Source organism: Phasianus colchicus, chromosome 18, assembly GCF_987193195.1.
Source record: "Phasianus colchicus chromosome 18, bPhaCol1.hap1.1, whole genome shotgun sequence".
NCBI classification, from domain to species: Eukaryota; Metazoa; Chordata; class Aves; order Galliformes; family Phasianidae; genus Phasianus; species Phasianus colchicus.
This window is the reverse complement of record NC_143453.1, coordinates 4,273,523-4,292,553: the sequence shown is the minus strand read 5'-3', so window position 1 is coordinate 4,292,553 and position 19,031 is coordinate 4,273,523. Positions and strand designations below refer to the sequence as shown.

The 19,031-nt window shown below is 45.2% G+C and overlaps 1 protein-coding gene across 3 annotated transcripts in view; it reads left to right on the top strand.

Annotated features, from left to right (window-relative positions):
* SPPL3 (signal peptide peptidase like 3) overlaps positions 1–19,031 on the top strand; it is a 46,640-nt gene that overhangs the window by 5,397 nt on the left and 22,212 nt on the right. The window contains exon 1 of one of the 3 annotated variants that reach the window (XM_090152661.1): positions 1,668–6,523. The exons of the other annotated variants lie outside the window; for them this stretch is intronic. The gene's annotated coding sequence lies outside the window, so the exon portion shown is untranslated. Of the gene's footprint in view, positions 1–1,667; positions 6,524–19,031 lie in introns of those variants that run through there. 3 annotated transcript variants of the gene reach the window in all.

The window sequence follows — 19,031 nt, the reverse complement described above, 5'->3', positions numbered from 1 at the left end:
ACTTCGCCGTGTTTAGTCAATGGGAAGTCCATTTTCTAGGTGAGTATTAGCTCAGGGTGAGGTTGGTGAAACAGCAGGATGCAAACAGCAGGATTATTTTTTAAGCCAGTATTGCAAACTGGTGAGGTGAGCGTGTCTCACTTTCTAGGTTGGAAGGTGCAGGGCCATAGCAGTGCTTGTGGGCAGCTCGGTGTGGGACAGCACCCACAGCGCTGCTCAGAGGTGCAGCAGTGGCAGGAGGCTCTTAGGGGGATGCTGTGATCTCTGTATGGGTCTGAACATGGAGAACGTAGTTTAAAAGAGCTTTTTGTCTTGAAAAAGGGAACTTTAAAGCTAAATGTGAAGAGCTGGACGACTTTTAGTTTTCGATGAACTTGACTGCTTTTTAAACAGCTGCAGCTGTGAGCAGTTACAGATGGTACAGATCAGAAGGATCCTCTTTATCATACTTAAGTGCCTTACAAGACCCCCAGTGTTAGTTTTTCAACCAGTTATCTTTTTTTTTTTTTAATGTTTTTTGCAGATGGAGCAAAAAAAAAAAAAAAAGCTTCCTTAAAGCCAAACCAGAAGATGAAAAGCCTCCATAAAACAGCACTACTTCTCTGCAGGGTGCCTTACTGGAAGAAGTTTCAGGACAGTCCCAGAGCACCCTCCCTAAAGAATGTTTCCACTTCTGTTGTTACAAATAAAGTTTTTCAGACGTCAGGGTAGAATTTGTTAAAATCAGACTCCAACTGCTTTCCTGCTGCCTGATTTTTGCATGTGCAACTGCAGTTGTTGCCTTAAACCTTAAGCAGGCAAGTGTGTTCATGCACCGTGCTGCTCTTGCATCCAGGCTGTAAGGCAGAGAGCAGACCAGGTCCGGTTCTCCCACACCTCCTCCTGTGCCTGTTGGTGTAGTGGTAAATTGGCTGCCTTTGTTCCTGCTGGCCTCTGCCTTAATGGGAGGCAGCAGGAGCTGCAGGCCTGCTCTGCTGGGCTGGCTGTGTTTTCGTGGCTCTTTGCACTGCAGGAGGTGTTCTCCTTTGCTGCAGGATCTCGCTGTTTCCTTACAGCATCACTTTGACTTGGTGTCCCCTGGGAGCTGCTGTCCCACACTAGGCAGACCTTGGTACTCTTTGAGCTTTGGCTCATTCAGGAATGCACTTTCAGTATTGCTACTGAAGATTCATGGCCTTGGTGCTAATGGTGTCAAGTCATTCTTCTATGGATTGCTTTATGGAAATGGCATTTAATTCTACTCGTGCAAGTCATGATAATGTATGTGTCTTAATCCCATACCGTGCAGTAAATCAGCCCATCAATAGTACACAGAGCTGCTCGTTCTCTATGACAAGGTCACACTGATCAATTTGACTTTGGCTTTAGCTTGTTGATTGGAAGGCCTAATTGTTAAATGCTTTGTTTAAACTATTAGTCATTAGTTTTGCTTTTTTATCTGACTTCTGAATACCTTTCTAAGAAGAGTTTGGATTTCCAAGCACATAATCAATAAAATATTGGCCTAAGTGCGAAAGGTATGAGCTATTGCTTTATTTTGGTATTTTAATTCAACTGTAGGTTCCTTTTTTTATGACTCTAGTGATAAAATTAACATTTTTTCCTGATTTTAGAGATCCTATTATATTTTGAAAAAACTTGATTAAAGAAATCTAGATATTCTGTGTGTTTGTAACTTTAATAAAGAAATTGCTGTGCAAATTGAACCTAGGTGTGTATATGTCAGAATGGAAAGATGTGTCCTCCACAAAGCATTCAGATGGATATCCTGAGAGGATGTCCAGTGCCTTTGTGCAATGGGTCCTGCATGAGTTTCCTTCCATCTGAGCTCAGCTGCATTTCTTTCCACAGGAGCTGCAGGGTGCTGGTACCTACTTGTTGGGGAGGATGGAGCTGTTGAGGTCCCTGCTAGGGTACCCTCATAAGGTGTACCTTCATAAGTAGGACTTAATCTCTATCAACAGGTTTATTTAAATGGGAATTGCACTACTTGTTCTTCCTTAGCAGCGAGATTCCCAGGGGTTTGGCAGCAGAAATGGTCCTTTTACTTCTGTCCTCAAACATCCTGATCTGCAATTGCATGGTTGGCTGGCTTTACTGCCCCTTATTACTTCAGAGTACTCCTTAGATTTAATTTCTGTTTATTTTGGTTACTGTTTGTCTCCAGCACTGTCTTAGTTCTCTGAAGCTGCAGCAGAGCATTGCAGTTACATTCTGTCCTGCTGTATGGGGTGCATCATATTGAACCCGGAGACTTCTTCCTTTCCCCACCACTGAGTGGTGGAGGGCACAGCTGGGTGGGAGCAGTGCTGTGAGCTGGCTGTGAGTTGGTGCTCAAATGAGTTGTTTTATGGCCATCAGAATTGCCATCAAGGCAAATCAGAGTCCTTCAGGCTGTTCCAGTATCTGACGTCTCCTTCCCTTTGCTTCCCATGAGGTCAGTGGCCGAGTCCATGTGTTGTTGGGCTTGGTGTGCTGGTTCAGATGCCTGCTTTGGTCTGAACTTTGTTCCAGGCAGTTACTTGGCCCTCTGGCTCCATCACAAGTCAGATGGCAGCTCTGAGAAAGGCGAGTGTGAGAAGTGAGGCAGGTGCTCAGCACCAGGGCCATGTGCTGCACGCAGTGCAGCTCTGCCTTTTGCTATGGGCTTTCTCTTGCAGAGCATTGCAGGCTAACAGGCGCAGAGGAATTTCCATCAGAACCCTCTTTTTGTCACATAAAGAATCTGTTTTATTTTGCCCTTGGCCTTTAACTACTTGCTGGCACCATGACAACCACAATATTCTTCCTATGGTTGGTAACCAAGGCCAGGATGCTGTGCTGGCGCATTGGATGCCTGTGCACATTACTGGGCTTAGCCATGGCTCTTAGAGAATGTTGGATGTTTGTGTAACAACAGAGCCAGAGGAGGAAGGTGAATTGGAGCTGGAAGTTGTGTCGGATACTTACCTCGAGCAGGCTGATTTGGAAGAATGCCATTTTGGTTCCAGGATCGCTGACAGTGTCTGAGATGGGGTGGAGTGGCTCTGTGCTTCCTGATGCTAAAGGCTCAATTTTCTGGAAGGTTGTTCAAATAACTTACTGCTTCAGTTGCTGAAAGCAGTAATACAGTTTCCCTTCATCACGGTGAAGTGTGAAAAGCTGTTATCCCTTGTTGCTAATAGTAGCCATGAATTTACTATTTATAGTTTAACCCTAGCGGGTGTTTTCTGATGGAAGCTCTCAGTGCTGTTGGGAGATTTGCTGTTGAATACCCTGTGTCCTGGTAATGAACAGGGTTTGGGTGATCAGGGTTCCAGAGCTCTGTGCTAACATATTGTTGGGATCTACATGAATAATTTGGAAAGGCTGCAGTGCCACAGTTGTTCAAAATGCAGACCTGAGTGTTGAAGTGAGGTAACGGGATCTTCTGACCCCTTTGGACACTGAGTAATGCTTCCAGTCAGCTGAGGAGGTCCAGCTAGGCTCCATCTCTCTGCCTTACTGATTCTTATGTGGATGGTTTGTGCGAGACAGGGAAATAAAGGAAATAAATGGAAGATGGTTGTAGAGCTATTGGAATTTTATGCTTCTTAGGAAGGATGGACTCCTGGTCGTGGGAGTGCCTGCCCCATCATCTTCCCAGGCAACCTATCCAACATCAGAAAACCAAGGAAGAATTTAGGGTTTCTTAATGCAGACAGGTGAGGACAGTGACTGCAAAACACCCAACTAACAGGAGTCCATATTGCTCTCATGGAAGAAAAGGTTGGTTTGAGGGGTAGATGTGATAGCACAGAGAGCCTCGCATTATGGTAAGTTGAGATCTATTTTGGAGTTCAGTGGTAAGTGGACTTTTTCTCGATCAAATGGGGACTCCTCAGTTACACTTTTAGCACGCTTGTGAAACTTTTTTTTTGGTGTCTTGTGTGACTCAACATAAAGCCTTCCTCCCCCGTCTGTAATACAGGGCAGGTGGGGAACCTAAGGTCACAAGTTCTGCGTGACTCTAACACCATTTGCAGCTTCCATAACAAAACTCATCCTTTCAGATCTTTTTATTGTGGTGTAAGGACAGCAGAGATGTAGGCAGAACTTGCTTTTCGGGTTGCAATTAGGGCAGTGAGTAACAGCAGTGGGGCTGTTACTCTCGCCAGGAGGCCGGGTGGGCACCCAGGTGTGTGGGCCGTGTTCCAGGCACACCTTGTGTGTCCTGCCGTGGTTCTGCTGCTGCTTAGGGTGTCACTGCTTTTGTATCCACTGCAGAGCCACCTAACCGAGCTGAGCCCTACCCACAGGAGAGTAAAACTATTCTCTAAATAATGTGAAGAGAGCAGCTAAGAAACCCTTCGTGTAACTATTTTAGGTTTAAGGTCTGCAGTGTTGTGTTCATGATATCTGGAGTCTGTGCTCTGAGCAGAGTGTAATGGGAAGGTGGTCAGTTACTGCTTGTTGAGCAAACCTCTGCCTTCTGTACCAGGTGTGATTTTCATGTTAAGACTCACTCTGTAGCTGAGATGGGAGTCATGAGCAGGTTTGGTGCCCCTGAGTAAAGATGCAGCCATTAGTCTTGGCATTTCTCTCAATAGCACCTTTGTGTTGCGTATGCTGGAGTTGAAAATATTTGTTATATCATTTCTTGGGCTCTGCCTCTTAAAAAATACAAGTGGTGTTAGAGGAAGTGAGACTCTGGGAGCACTAAGCTTATTTTAAACTTGGTAACTTGTATGTGCTAACTTTAGGCAGAATTTCTGTACTTTGGAGGTGGGGTTGTACTGTTTGTTTGGGCGCTTCATAGCTGTGTAACCTCTGGAAAACAGATAATCTCTGTGGAATGACTTAATGCAGTGGCATTGGAATTCTGTAGTCAAATGCAACAAAAGCAGCGTGTTTTGCTACAACTTGCTTGTGACAACTGCCTGAGTGCCATCAGGTTGCTGTCACTGATGTGCTGCGATGTTTCCAGGTGCAGCTGCTTATGCTTCTCATCATGAGAATGACCATAGTGTTCTTTGTGTTTTGTAAAGGAATTGATTATCTCACTTGTTGCAATGATCCGGCCCATCTCTATGCTGGACTGGTGGAGTTACCTGTGTTTTGCTCGTACTTTCTCAGGTGCTCTACTTCTAGCCAGTGCATTCTGGTAGAACTTGCAGGGAAATCATCATCCTGTGCATTGATTTCCTTATTACCATAGCAAATAATTCACACTGCTAATTAACACCGCTAGAATTGCACAGAAAAAAATGGGCAGGGCAAGAATACAGCCTAATTATGCTCACGATTTATGTCTTTTACATTTATAGAAGAATTGCTGCCAAGGTGGCTCACAGTTGACAAATAAAAACGCAGCCTTCTGATGCACGCTATCTGTCTGCTGGTGGCAGGAGGACAGAGTCCCATATTTCAGAGCATCCCGTTCTGAAACATGTGCATGGAGAGGTGTGATAAGGAGCAGCACTGTGTGTGCTGTGCCCCAGGGCAGCTGCAGAGGGAAACAAAGTCCTGGAGATCCTTCTGGTCAGTGCTGAGTGCTGGAAATTGTGTGAGTGAGTTCCCTACACACCTGGTTGCTGGCAGCATTTTGCTGTGCAGAGCTTGCAATGCTGCTCTCAGAAACCACAAAGAACCATCTTGGCCATGGTGAACTGAGTGGAAAGGCTTCTCTGCGTCTGGGAAGTAGCTAATAAATCTGCAGTGCTATTTTTGTGTTTGTTGGAGTTCAGAGAAAAACGAGGAGGCTCATGGAGGTACGTGCTGCATCTGGGAAGTAGCAGCAATGCAGAAAACTGATGGTGGTGACTTCATTGTTTGCATCTAATACTGGAGACCCCAAATCTAATGGAGGTTCTATGGTGTGTTGTGGCTGCACATTGCAGGGCAGATGTGCTGCTACTTCATGCTGTGTGTGAGACGGTTTCAGTCCTGAATAGTGGTAGATAATTTGCATATTCTTTCTCCATCTTCAGTTACTAAGTTATTTGTAACTTTTTCTCTAGTATAAAGATTTGAAAATGGTTAACCTTGCTAAGGACACAGGGTATGAGACGTGTTCAGTGTGGCTGGTACTGCACTGTGTCTGTTAGTGGGTAGTGCTGCCTGTTGTGCAGGGGATGATAAGATGCCTGATGTTAAACGAGAAAGTGTTTTCCTACTTTCTTTTTAATGAAAGGTACTTGTTTTCCTTTGCTGAGGACCAGTGTGTAGATATTCATCCTCCTTCATTCCCACCAGATTGGATGTTATGGTTCATACTTTGTCCCTGTGTGCAAAACGAGATTTAATACAGATGATTTCATTTCTGGAATCTTTGTGGCTTTCTTCCTGAAAGGAATTGATAAGCAAATTGACTTTCTAAAACATGAAAGAAGCCGAGAGCAAATGCTTCATCATCACATTCCAGATCATGTCCAGCACTTGCCTTCCCCAGAGCTGGCTGTACTCTGCAGTGGCTGTGGTTTCCCATGGGACTGCTCAGCTGAGCACGAGGGCTGAGAGCGAAGAGAGGAGACTGACTTCACCAAAAGCTGGACAGGGTGAAAAGGTTTTGGATTGTGCACATGCTTTGTGTTGGGTTTTTCATTGTCATGCTGGTGTCAATCTGTACGTTTCTTACCTTCGTAGTCAGTTATTCATTAGAGAAAGGAAATACCGACTCACTAAGCAAAGCTTATGTGGATTAATTAAATTCTTATTCGTATCTGCTTTGGAAATTATGGGGCAATTATTCACATCATTTAATTTTAGACTTCAAATTTATGTCTATGTAAGTAGCTGGGCTGAATGAGAGACCAGCAGTGGGACGAGGCTCCCACTGATTCTGGAGCCCCTTGTGTCTGCCTTCAGCCTCTGCTTATCTCTGAGCCTAAGAGCAAAAAACCCCTGGGGAAAGTCTCTGAGTCTTCTGTGAGTGCCTCTGCCCAGACCCAGTGCCATGGGACTCGAGCTGGGGGAGCTCCTCCAGCCATCCTTCAGTCCATCACTGGAACAGCATTTTGTTAGTCTTCATTTGCTGCTTTTGGCAAAAACCTGCCTGGACAATCTGGAAGCTCTGATGTAAGTCTCAGTGGTCAGTTGGATCCGCACTGCTGGAACCTGGGGAGAAATGATGCTTAATGGAGAGGAATGCCAGAGCTCCTTCCTGTTTCTCATCCAGAGACTTCAGAGATGTTTGTGCTCTAGCAGCTATTTTTTTTTTCTTCCTTAAAAATCTGATGTTCAATGAAGCACACGTTACAGGTGTTATTTACAAACTTCTGGGCAGCCTGGTCTGGTGGTTGGTGACCCTGCACATAGCAGGGAGTTGAAACCAGGTGATCATTGTGGTCCTTTTCAACCCAGGCCATGCTATGATTCTATTCTATGACATTTGAATCCAGGAGCAGCAGCACACTTCTTCTCAGGGGTTGGACTCCATGGTCCTTCTGGATCCCTCCCAGTTCTGGCTGTTCTGTGGTTCTGTGCATCTCCTTTCTGTTCCTTATTGCTGTATGCCTCTGGAGTCGATGTCTGGGAAGGAAATATGTATTTAATTTACTTTTCCATCCCTGATTGTAGTATGTAATTTATAACTTTCAGCGTGGCTAATGGAAGTTAATCACACATTGATTAAAGTAATTTTCTCTTCTTATATTTCAATAATAGAAAGTTCTGTTGCTCATGCGTAAAATCCAAAGTTTAGAAGCCCCCCATTGAGAGGGGAAGCACTCTCTGTTTTCAGAGTAGCCTGTTGCTTAAAGGAACTGAGGGTTACTGGAGGGTATTGGAAGGATTTCCCTTTGTAGTATTTCTGTAGGTGGCTTTGAGACATGGGAATCCCAAAGAACGATGGAGCACAGCAGCTGCATCACACAGGAGTGGCTGTGGGGACATGAGGCTGCATGTCTGTGAACCCTGGTGTTTGCATCATGGCTGAAGAAGGGAGAGTTTTGATTGAGATATAGGTTGATACGTGGAAAATCATCCTCTTTGTGTTCCAGATTCGGAAACTATATGCAACATAGCACTAGGGAAGAAAATAGGCAGTACTGAATGGCTCTAAGGCTTTCCCAAGTATGTCTTGTGTGTATGGGGGGACGAGCATCCAAAAAGTTCTGAAATTTAAACAAATTCAGTGTTTTTATCCAAAATGATTTTGTAGATAGCTGGACTTGTTTCATATGAGCTTTCATATCCCTGGCTGTACAGAACGCTGCTTAAAAACATCCTGGCTGCTCAGCTTGAAACTTAACCTTATTAAATGTTCAATATTGTGAACAAAGTTAGGGAAGCCTTTGGAGCTCTGACAGGCAGCCAGATTGCTCTTCCCTTCTCCAAGAGTGTTACTGTCTCCAGTACTGGAGCAAAACTCTTATGCAAATATGCAAATACATTTTAGAATTATAAATTCCAGCAATATCAATTTCTACAAAACTGCATTTGCAGCAGAGGGATCTTTCTTACCCTTCCCAGTTTCCTGGTGCTGCTTATAGAGCTGTGACATTCCCTTTGCATCTTCTAAGCACACTTTGAGTATCTGCACTTTCTGCACTTCTTTTTTTCTTTAATGCAATGAAAGGTAAGATTTTCAGATCAGGGTCAGTCGCTGTATCCAGATATTTGTATTGTTGTGTGATGGTGAAAGGCACTGTGAGAGGCACTTTCTTTAAAGGAAGCAGTCTGTAAGGGGCAGCCAGGTACTCCTGGGGGATTTTGGAGCCTTTGGGGTTGGTGCACTGAGAAGCTTAACCTGTCTGCAGCTGTGTTAGCTGCTCCACTGGGAGAGGCTCCTCTCCACGAACACAGTTTCTCTTTTCAGGGCAGTTCTGTTGGAGATAGGGAGAACAGAAGTAAGCCTGACTCGTATTCCTAAATTTCCCTTCGTGTCCTTGTGGCTGGGTGTGCACAGCTTTTCATAACACCTCAGAATCTGATGTCTGCTGCTGGCAGTGCTGGGCCGGCCTCTGCCTGTGCGAGAGCTCCACGGCTGGAGATGTAATCTGCCTGTGCTGCAACAGCTAATGAATACATCAGCAAAAAGTGGTTTGGGAAGCAGATCACTGCTCTGATGTGTTCCAGTCTGTCTAGTGTACAACACCCATTAAATGAGAATCATTGGAATAAATGCAGATGGCTCAGATGGAGGTGTGAGATCTCAGATCCTTTTGCTATGGAGCATCCTTTCTGCTTTTAGGTTGTCCACCAAATTAACAGCTGACCTTTTCCTTTCCCGTGCAATATTACCTTGGTTCTTCTTAATACAAGGCTGTTTTCTAAAAAGCAGACATTGCATCCTGTGCAAACATAAGTCTCTTCTGTGGTGCTTGAAATTTCAGTGGCTTTTAAGCCCAGCTCCCTGCCAGCCTGCAGGAGCACTGCTGTGTCCCGGCTGCCTGGCGCTGCGTTTGGAGGTGAGGTTTCAGCTGTTTGCAGAAGGGAAGGTTATGAAATTGTGGTGTCACTCCGATAACAACTAATTAAAATTTCAGGTGGGTGTCATCTGATAATGGCTACATCTGAATTTCACTTGCTCCTGTACGTGAAGCTTCATGTGCTTCGGTTTGTCCAGAAGGGGTTGTGCGATGTAATGCTGAAGACATGGCAGCTGTTTGTGTGAATGTGCTGTTAGGAAGCACGGCAGCTTTCTGAGCCAGAGTTGGGCTGCACATGTGGGGTGCCCCAGCAGCTTGCCAGGGCATCACTGCTTTGTTCTGCCTCGGTTGGCTGGGAGAGGTGGGAGCCAGTGAGCAGCAGGACATGTTCTGCTTCTCTTTCTTGTTTCACGGGACTGAGAAAACATTCTGGAACAGGTTCAGTGGGGTTTTTTGTTTGGTGGCTGTGGTGGTTTTTCTGCAGGAAGCATGAAACTGGAAGAGCTGCCATCTCTTGTGCTGCTTATGATGTTCTGGGGCTGGGGAGATGCTCATCTGAAAATTAACCTGGATTTGATGGGGGGAGGAGGGGGGAATTGTTCAACTGCTATAAGGAAGGAGAATGAATTCCCCTATTGCTGATGACTGTGTTTTGGGCCGTTCTAATCCTGCAGTTCCACTTTTGGTGTTTCTCTTTGCCCGCTTGTTCCTTCCAGACTGAACACACTCAGTGCTTATCTCCTCTCACCATCTCTGTAGCTCTGTTCTGCACCCATTGCAGTCACCCCTGCTGCCCACACTGCCTTCCCCTTCTGCTGTCCCCGTTCCTCCCTGTTGTTTGCTTCCATAAAACACCATTAAAAAAGAGAAATAATGACGAGAGAACACCTCAGGAGAAATGTGATTACACAAGAGTCTCTCCAAAAGACTAATATTAGCAGATTGAGTCGTATGGGGAAGTAGTAATTTTCCTAAGTAAAAACTTAATTGACTTATGTGCTAAATCATATGCAGTTTCTACAAGCTAATTGCCTTAGAGTCTGTGTGTATGCAGTTGGTGCCATACTAAGGTTTAAGCCCACGTTCTGGTCTCCAGCTTTCTGCTGCCTGAGTCTCTGGGTGTGCAGTGCAGGTGCTGTGTGTCACGGCTGTGCTGTGTCACTGCTCCTGCAGCCTCAGGATGCTCTGCCTGCAGTAAATGTGTGTAGCTCTCTGATTCACTCACTTCTGTTTCACTGCTGCGCTGAGTAAAGTAGTCATTCATTCTCTTTGATTCAGAGTCTGTGTGCTTGTGGGTGTGAGAATTTTAGCTTGAGTTGGTGGCCAGCGTTGGAGCAGGAGCAGAGCCTCCCCCTGTTGGCTCAATTTGCCCCCTCCATCACCTCCCTGCAGTGCCAGCAGTGTGTGCTGAGTTGGATCTGGTCTCAGCTGGGAGCCCCTGCAGGGCTAAGGGCTCTCTTTGACACAGCAGTCATGTAAACCTTAAGGATATTGATTCCAGATTCTTTTTTTGACCTGTTTAAAGGATTTTACTCATTGTAAAGATTTGCCTTACGTTTCCTTTTTAAAATATACATAGAAATATAGAATTACACTTCTATGTGGGCAGCAGTGCATTATCTCTGCACAAAGCAGGGAGGCTGAAACACCGCCATTACCACGTTACAGAAAACCTGGTGTGAGGTTTTAATTAAAGCTTTTCCTTCTTGCTGCCTGGAAGGTTTTATTTTATGTTTTAAGCTCCTTGCTTTCCCCTTGTGCTGGAAACTAGCAGAAGTGTGACTTTCAGACAGTGCTTCCACTTCACTCGGTGAATTAAACACACCTTGAGTGTTTGGGTCCCATTGCTGGTCATTTCTGACCCACTCTATGCTTGTTGTTCCGCACAGCACTTTGTTCTTGGGTTATCAGGAAAGCTGATGGTACTTTGCCCTCTGATCGTCCTGGAGTGTCTGGACAAGGAGCAGATCTTCCTCAGCTTCTGATGCCTGCCTGTGTGCATCCCTGTGCCCACCGATGGATCCGCGCTCTGCCGTGTGCAGCGTTTCATTGTTTGCAGTGGGTTTGTGGATGGAAAGAAGGAAGCATCCTTGTGATATAGGTGGTTGTAGTTGTTGCTTTTGAGTGAAAAAAGCTTACACAGATCAAACCTTACAGCGTGGGAGCCTGTATTGAAAACTTTGAGGAAGTTTTTAAGTTCTTACTATAGAATAAAATTAAATCTGACACTGTGCTGTCTTATGGCTGATGCAGAACTGTGCTGCCAAGTGGTTGGAGACCTCTATAACCCACAACTAGCCGTCAGCATTCCAGAAAACTTTCTGTACTGGGGAGAACTATTCCATCCCATCTCCAGGCAGCCCTTCCTAAAGCACAGGGGGTGGTTCCAGAGGAGCTGTCTCGCACAACGCGTGGGCAGTTTGCACAATGGTACTCTGTTGGCTTAAATTACAGTAACCACACCCTTGATCTGCCTTTTTTTTTTTTTTTTCCTGATGTAAAAAGTACTATTTTTGGAAAATTTATACAGCTGAAAGTGGTAGTTTAGATAGAAGAGCTGTTTCAGCAAAGCTTCGGGGTAGGCTAAATATCAGGCTGACCTTTGTGGAGTTCACTGAGCCGGTGGAAGCCAAATATCTGCATGAAGAACTGCACTTGTGGCTGTGACAAGAAGGGGCTGTGTCTAGCGGGCCTCAATCTGACCTCTTCCCCTCTTTCCAGTCCTCCACTTCATTATCTGTGGGGAATGGAAACAGTTCCAGATGAGGAGAGTCTTCCTGTGTGGGTTGTGCAACTTCAGTTTGTTCTTGCGGCTGAGCCGTGACCACCTTGCTTCATCACACTGATGCATGCTTTCTTATTTGTATGTTTCCTTCTTGTTCCAATATTTGCTGTTGTTATTCTTCCCTCAAAAGCACAGTATTCCTATTTTGGTTGGTCAGTGTGTGATACTGGAACAAACACTTGAATCTGCCCTGTGTGGCACACCAGCATATATTCTAGCAATTGACAGACCATGTAGATAGGCACAGGTAACACAAGTGCTCCATTCATATGGAGTTCACCAAGTGGAGTTTTATCTCTTATTCTCATGAAAACCTCCTGATACTTCAGCCTGTGCGAATGCAGCGTGGTCACTTGTGGTACCTCACTGTTCTCTTGCTTTTGTTGATGGTTGGGCTTTCCTGGCAGCCTTGCTGTAGGGCAGTGCTGTGATGCTGTGGGGAGGGAACCTGGCAGCTGGGGTTGTGCTACACCTGTGTGCCTGTTCAAAGGGCTTGTGTGGACAGACACCTTCAGGATCGTTTCCAGGAATAAAACAGATGCTATTGCACTCTGCATCTCTCAAGTTGACTAGTAAAAACAAATCTGGGAGGACTACAGTGACCGAGTGTTACGAAGCGTGCCGTGCTTCTCATGATGTCTTGTTGTTTTTTTTTCCTTTGAGAAAGAAGGGAAGGTTCCCAGGCCTTTTTTGTTTTCCATCCTACAGCAAAACCAACAAACAAACAAACAAAAACCAAATCAACCAACCAGCCAACCCTCCTCAGTAAAACAATGAACCTCAGAGCAGTACGTTTATGTTTATAGGGAAGAGATGAAAATTGGGTATTCAAGTTCCCATTCAGCCTATGAATATGAAGTCTGAAATAAGAAACCCTGCATTTTCTGTTAGAGCAGTGTCTTTGGGGTCTTTATTTTGACTACATAATCCTCAAACAAGTATGTATGTCCAGCACACGTTATTTAAAGATGTCATTTTTCTCCATTGACCACAGGGGGTGGATTTTTCTCCCAAGTAACCTGTTTGGCATGGCTTCACTGGAGCAGCCAGGAGGCTGGGAGCTGGCATGATAGTGTGCTTTGGGGAGCAGGGATGCTGTGGTGTGCTGTGTGGAAGTGGTGCTCCTTTGAAGGTGTTGTGCAGTGATTGGAGGTCATGCTGCAGGGCAATGAGAGGCTCTGAGCTGAAAGCAAAGTCTGGAGCTTGTCCAGTTACTGGAGTTCTTAAACGCTGTGAAGCATGTAATTCTTTGTTCTGTTGGCAAACAGTCTGGTGAGCCAGAAGGGCAGCTCAGATAATGTTTTTAGCAGCAAATTTGTTTTTGCAGGATTCCCTCTCGGCGTCTCTCTGAACATACACTGTTGGAGCAGGCTCAGCAGTGCTTCAGTTGGGCACTGGGAGGGGGAGTGCCTCAGGGAAACAGCTTCTGTAGAGGACAGGAGAGAGAATTATTTTGTTTTAATTGCATGTGCAAAGTATATGTTATTAATCTAGTAATGTGCAGGTGATGTCCTGAGATCTGCATCTGATAAGCAGCAGGTTTATGCTCCCATTCTAACCTTGGAATGCCTGCCTGAGACCTAGCCAAGTCTATATGGGAAAATATGGTTTTAATGGGATGTCTCAGATTACTTTTTTTTCACTTCAGACTCGCCTTTTTTTCAGATGCAGGTTTCCATACGTTACTCAGGCTTAGCAGACTCTTACCTGCATGTGACAGGGAGCTGAAGTTAGTTCAGAAAGTACTCTATTCCTTTAACATAAATGTAGCCGTAGCAATTTGCTTGTTTTTCCTATGAATCATACTGAAGAATGGCACAGTGTTGAGATATGTTTACAGCTGTGTGTGCCATGACTTCACACTTAAAATTATACTTTTAACTGTTACACTCAAATTTAACTTTGGTTTGGCATCAAGCCTAATGGAGGCTCTTAAATATGTCTACATCTTGCACATGTAAGGCAGTTGAAAGAGGCTTTTTAGATTATACCCTTGACCTGGAATCCAGTAAAGGAAAAAAGTAGTATTGGTTTTACCTATGAAGTGAGTCCACCTCCAATCCAAGTGAATATTTGCACATAAACTGGAAATGATCTTAGTGGTGCTCCTCTTCAACGTGCCCTAAGGCTCTGCTCGGGTGTTGGATTTGCTGCCTGTAACAAGTGGTGCTCCAGTGCCAGCTCCCACTGCATCACAAATGAATTGCTTAGTCTCATCAATGAACCGTCCTGATAACTGTAGTCACCCAACCTTCCTTTAAGGAATAAATTAGTTAGTGTAATGTTTGACAGATGTCAAGAAACAAGTAGATTAAAACAAACAAACCACATTTTCCTTGTGAGCAGCAGAGGGAAGAGCTGTGTTGGTTCCTACGTGCGGCTGATGGCTGCAGAACCTGCAGGGGAGGTACTCTGGAAAACGTTCTCCTATTCCTTGCCTTGGATGTACAACTCATATTCCTTGACTTCCTTTTCACGTTTTCTCTATTGGAATGTTCCAGTAGCAATCACTGACACAATAAGCACATAAAATAGCTTTTGAAATATATTAAACCTTGAAGGGGGGAGGGAAGTGAGAGCTCCCTCCATCTCTGGTTTTGTCGTGTGACACCAGATTGCCAGCTATTTTTTATCTGGTTCCCTTTGAAAGAATCGAGTGTCTGCTGAGGTAGGACAGCCAAACCAAATGCTTGCATTCAGCAAGTTCTGGAAACAATTGATGAATATATGGATGAGAAAGGGGATGCTTCATGGTGGCCCTTTCAGTGCTAGTAGACACCTACAAAGAGTTTTCTTTGGAAGAGAAAAGAAGTTGGAAAAGTAGGATGTGTGTTTTGATGGATGGGGATTATTGCTGCTTGCCTAGTGAGGGGACAGTGGGCATTTGGTAGCAAAAGTTGTATTTTAACTGTAGATAAAGAGTACCATATTGAATGAATAAATAGTTGTGGCTTTGAATGTGAAGGTATATGAAGTTCTATGGGGCTGTTCCTCACGGGTCCTGAACCTGAGCTGTGTGCCCAGGAGTGTGGAAGGGCTTTGCATGGGAGGAAAAGTATGGGCAAGTCAGGCCTTGTGCTTTCATTGCTGAGTGCTTCATAGAACAGGTGAGGTCAGTCACGGCTGATTGATTGTCCTCCCCCAAAGTAAGGTCGAAATGTAGGTTCATGAATTAAATTCTTATCATTGCCTGTTTCTGTGATGCTGTGATGGATATCTGCAAGTTGTGGTTTGGTCTCTTTTAGACAATAAGCTTTTACTTTGTTAGTGTTTTAATGCATCCATACTCTGGCATATCTCATACATTCACCTTCCTTTTGTACTTTAATTTTCCCTAATTCTTAAAGCATTTGGACACTGCTTAAAAAAAAAAAAAGATTGAAAAATGGTGAAATGAGTCTTCTGTCATTGAGCAAACTTGAGTGATGATGGTTCACCCAGTGTGCTTTTCAAGTGGTTGTGCTGTATGTGTTGCTCTGCTCTACTTGCTGCTCTGTTCTTTGCATTCTGGTCCATGTACACTTTGTGCAGAAGTTTATCTTGCTGCTGTCACATTACTTCTGTGTGAGGATGATTCATGGCCAAGGCCATCAGCATGCATTGCTATGGAGACTTCAGGGCACGGGCAGCAGAATGGCAGGGGCTGGAAGGGACCTCAAGAGATGATCAAATCTAAAGCAGGACCTACAGCAGGTCACACAGATGGGTCTCAAATGCCTCCATAGGAGGAGACTCCACACCTCTCTGGGCAGCCTGTTCCAGTGCTCTGCCACCCTGACCGTATAGGATTTGCAGCAGAATTTTTCACAATCATTTGTCTCACGCATGGAGCTCAACAGGATGGCATTTCTACTGAAACGTTGTCAGAGGGACTGAATTTATTTCATTCTACATATATAGGAAGAAATTTTTATTTCAATTACGCAGAGCTTTTCCAATCTCTGAAAAGTTTGAGGGTGCTTGAGCCAATGCTGCTCTTTGATTTTTATGCTCAGAAGTGTGCCAGATTGGGAATGTGAAGCATTTGAGAAAGCAGACATGTTTGGTCCCTGGTTCTGCTGTCTTTTTCTGGTTCAAAACGAGTTACAGATGCTCGGTGCTCAACACGAAGGGGCCTCTGCTGGTTTGGGAGCACCATTAGGACTCTTAGGAAATCACTTATCTTTTGCTAATAAAGAAGAGCTGAAACGTTAAAAAAGAAGAGTGTTGGCACTGACTGGGTGGAAATACCAAAAAACAGCAAAACAAAATAAGAAGTTACTCATCTCTTCCCAGAAGAAGGGCGAGCACTGCCTGGAACGGCAGCTGTGGCTGATGGAGGAGCTGTGCAGCAGAGCTGGCTGTCCCACGGAGCGCCCCGTGCCAGGCAGGAGGGCTGGCTGTGGGATTGTTGTACGGACAATGCTGGCACTGTGTGGCCGTGGGGCTGACACACAGAGTATGCTATAGAACAGTGATCGCTGTGTCTGTGTCCTGGCATGTCTCAGCAGGCTCTGTGTCGTGAGCCTTCGCCCATGAAGCTGGCAGGAATGGATGCTGGACAGCAGCAAAACCTCAGCCTCGTAGAGGTGCAGGTTCAGCATGGGGCTTTGGGCCCTAGGGCAGGTGGTGGGGAGCTCTGGATCTGGTGGTGGCCAATGTAAGGAGCTGATGGAGAGAAATCAGCCGTTGCTGATGCAGAACCCATCAGATTGCATGCTGGGTTCTACACGGTGCTTGGGTCTAACAGTGCTGGTTAGTAGTGCATCGCTGACTTACCGAGAATCTGATAGTCTGATCTGAATGACTTGCTTCTAAACCAGCTTCCCCACAGGGATGTTGAGTTGCAGGTGAGGAAGTATGAGAAAAGATTGTACAGAACCAGCAGCATTCCTGTGTTTTGAGTAGTGCTCTGCATTTATAATAGAGCTTAGAAATGGGTTGGTGGTTGTTCGCGTGTCACACACAGCACACAGTTCAGCTGCACTAAGATAAGTCCTTCAGCAGACAGCAAATGGCCTTCAGCATGGTCCTACCCTGTGTTAGTTCTCAGGATGAGAATGAATGGGTTGTTAAGTAGGAAGAATTGCTTCTAAAACCAGGATTTTAGAAGTAAAATAACAACTGCTGCATACAGGCTTGTCACGGGCACTTTCTGTGCCCGAGCTTTCACTGCTTGTTCTGAGAATAAATAGTTAATGTTATGAAAGTACTTAAAGGAGGAGAATGGTTCCGTTGTTTCACTTCTGTACGTGCAGTGGAAGTGCACAAAGCTGCTGGGAGTGCCCTGCGTGTGGGTATTTGTTTGGGTTTGGGCTGAAGAGCGCAGCCCAGTCCTGCTGCCATGGCTGGCTGTGGCACCGTGCCAGCCTGCGTGCTCAGCTCTGTGCATATGGAATCTGTCGGGTGGGTGCCCTGCAGAGAATACATTTAGATTTCAGTTAAAAATACCAGTGGGTTCGCAGATTGCTGTCTGGCCCTTCGCAGCATGTTCAGAACCATGAAGCAATCTCACTCCTCAGATGCTGATGCAGTTTTGTCACCTGCTTCTTCTCTTTAGTCGAGATTTCTGCATGAGAAAGTGTTTATCTGTTTTTTTTCCCTTGTATGGAAGCAGCACGCAGCTGTTCTGGTCCCTGCTGTAGCCTGTCAGTAGCATTATGCTATATTAGATCATTGTTTAGAATGGGCTTACATATATTTGGTTTCTTCAGTGTTACAAAATGGCCTTCAGGTTTTAATACAGCTCAGTGGATTATGTGCAGGGCTGATCCATCTGTTGTACCAGTCTTTGTAACACTTACAGCCCTGTTTTGAGTAACGGTGATGAAAAGATGGACTTCCAGAGCTGTCAGCGAATGGTGACTTATGCAGAAAACATTGTTCATCTCAGAAGGATTTGCCAGTGTGTGAATATATCGTTCTATAAACATCAGTTAATAAAATTTACCATGTAACCGTGCACATGTTTAAGTCAAGGTGAAATTCCATTCCTTCATTTTGCTTTTCTTACAACTTCAGAGTTCCTGAGAACTCTTTTAATAGATGAATTCCACTGCTTACTCTCAAATCCAAACAGGACATGAGTTTCCTTCTCCCTCAGCCCAAAGCTGGGCCAGGCAATGCTTCTCCCTGAGATGAAAGCTGGTCACAGGCATACAACCACAGTGTGCTCATCCTTACACTGTTTCATCTGCCTGCTCGCTCATAATTGTTAACTAAAATGAACGTGCAATGAACTGCCCTGTGCATCACCTGAAGACCATTCATACTTGCTAATCACAGGGGCTTAATTGTGAATACACACTTTTTGTAAAACACGACATGGATCTGTCCTCTGCTGTCAGTTGTGTTCCCCTTGCATGGGTGTGAGCTGGGAGCAGGAGGAGCAGCTTCTGTCTGCTGTCTGGATCCAAAGCAGGCAAAATGGGAGCTGCAGAGCACAGTGCAGTATCACAGAACCATAGAATGGCCTGGGTTGAAAAGGACCACTACAATCATCTCGTTTCAACCCCCTGCTATGTGCAGGGTCACCAACCAGCAGACCAGGCTGCCCAGAGCCACATCCAGCCTGGCCTTGAATGCCTGCAGGGATGGGGCACCCACAGCCTCCTTGGGCAACCTGTTCCAGTGCCTCACCGCCCTCTGAGTGCATGTCAGTATGTCAAAAATTACTGGAGAATAGCAACACTTCCGTGCTTTACCAACACAGAGGTGCGTTGTGTCAGGAAATCCATCCAAACAAAGGTGGTTTTTAAGCCTCCTGCTGAAATTGCTATAAAAAAGCCTGTGTGTGGTGTGCAGGATGTAACAGCGCAGTAATTGTGTAATTTAAGAAGTGCATATTGCAGCTTTTGTTGTGTGTTTGAGTTGTTGGACTGATTTTTGTTTCTTTTCCCTGGTGTGAGACCTCCACTGCCACATCACAGCTGAAGCGT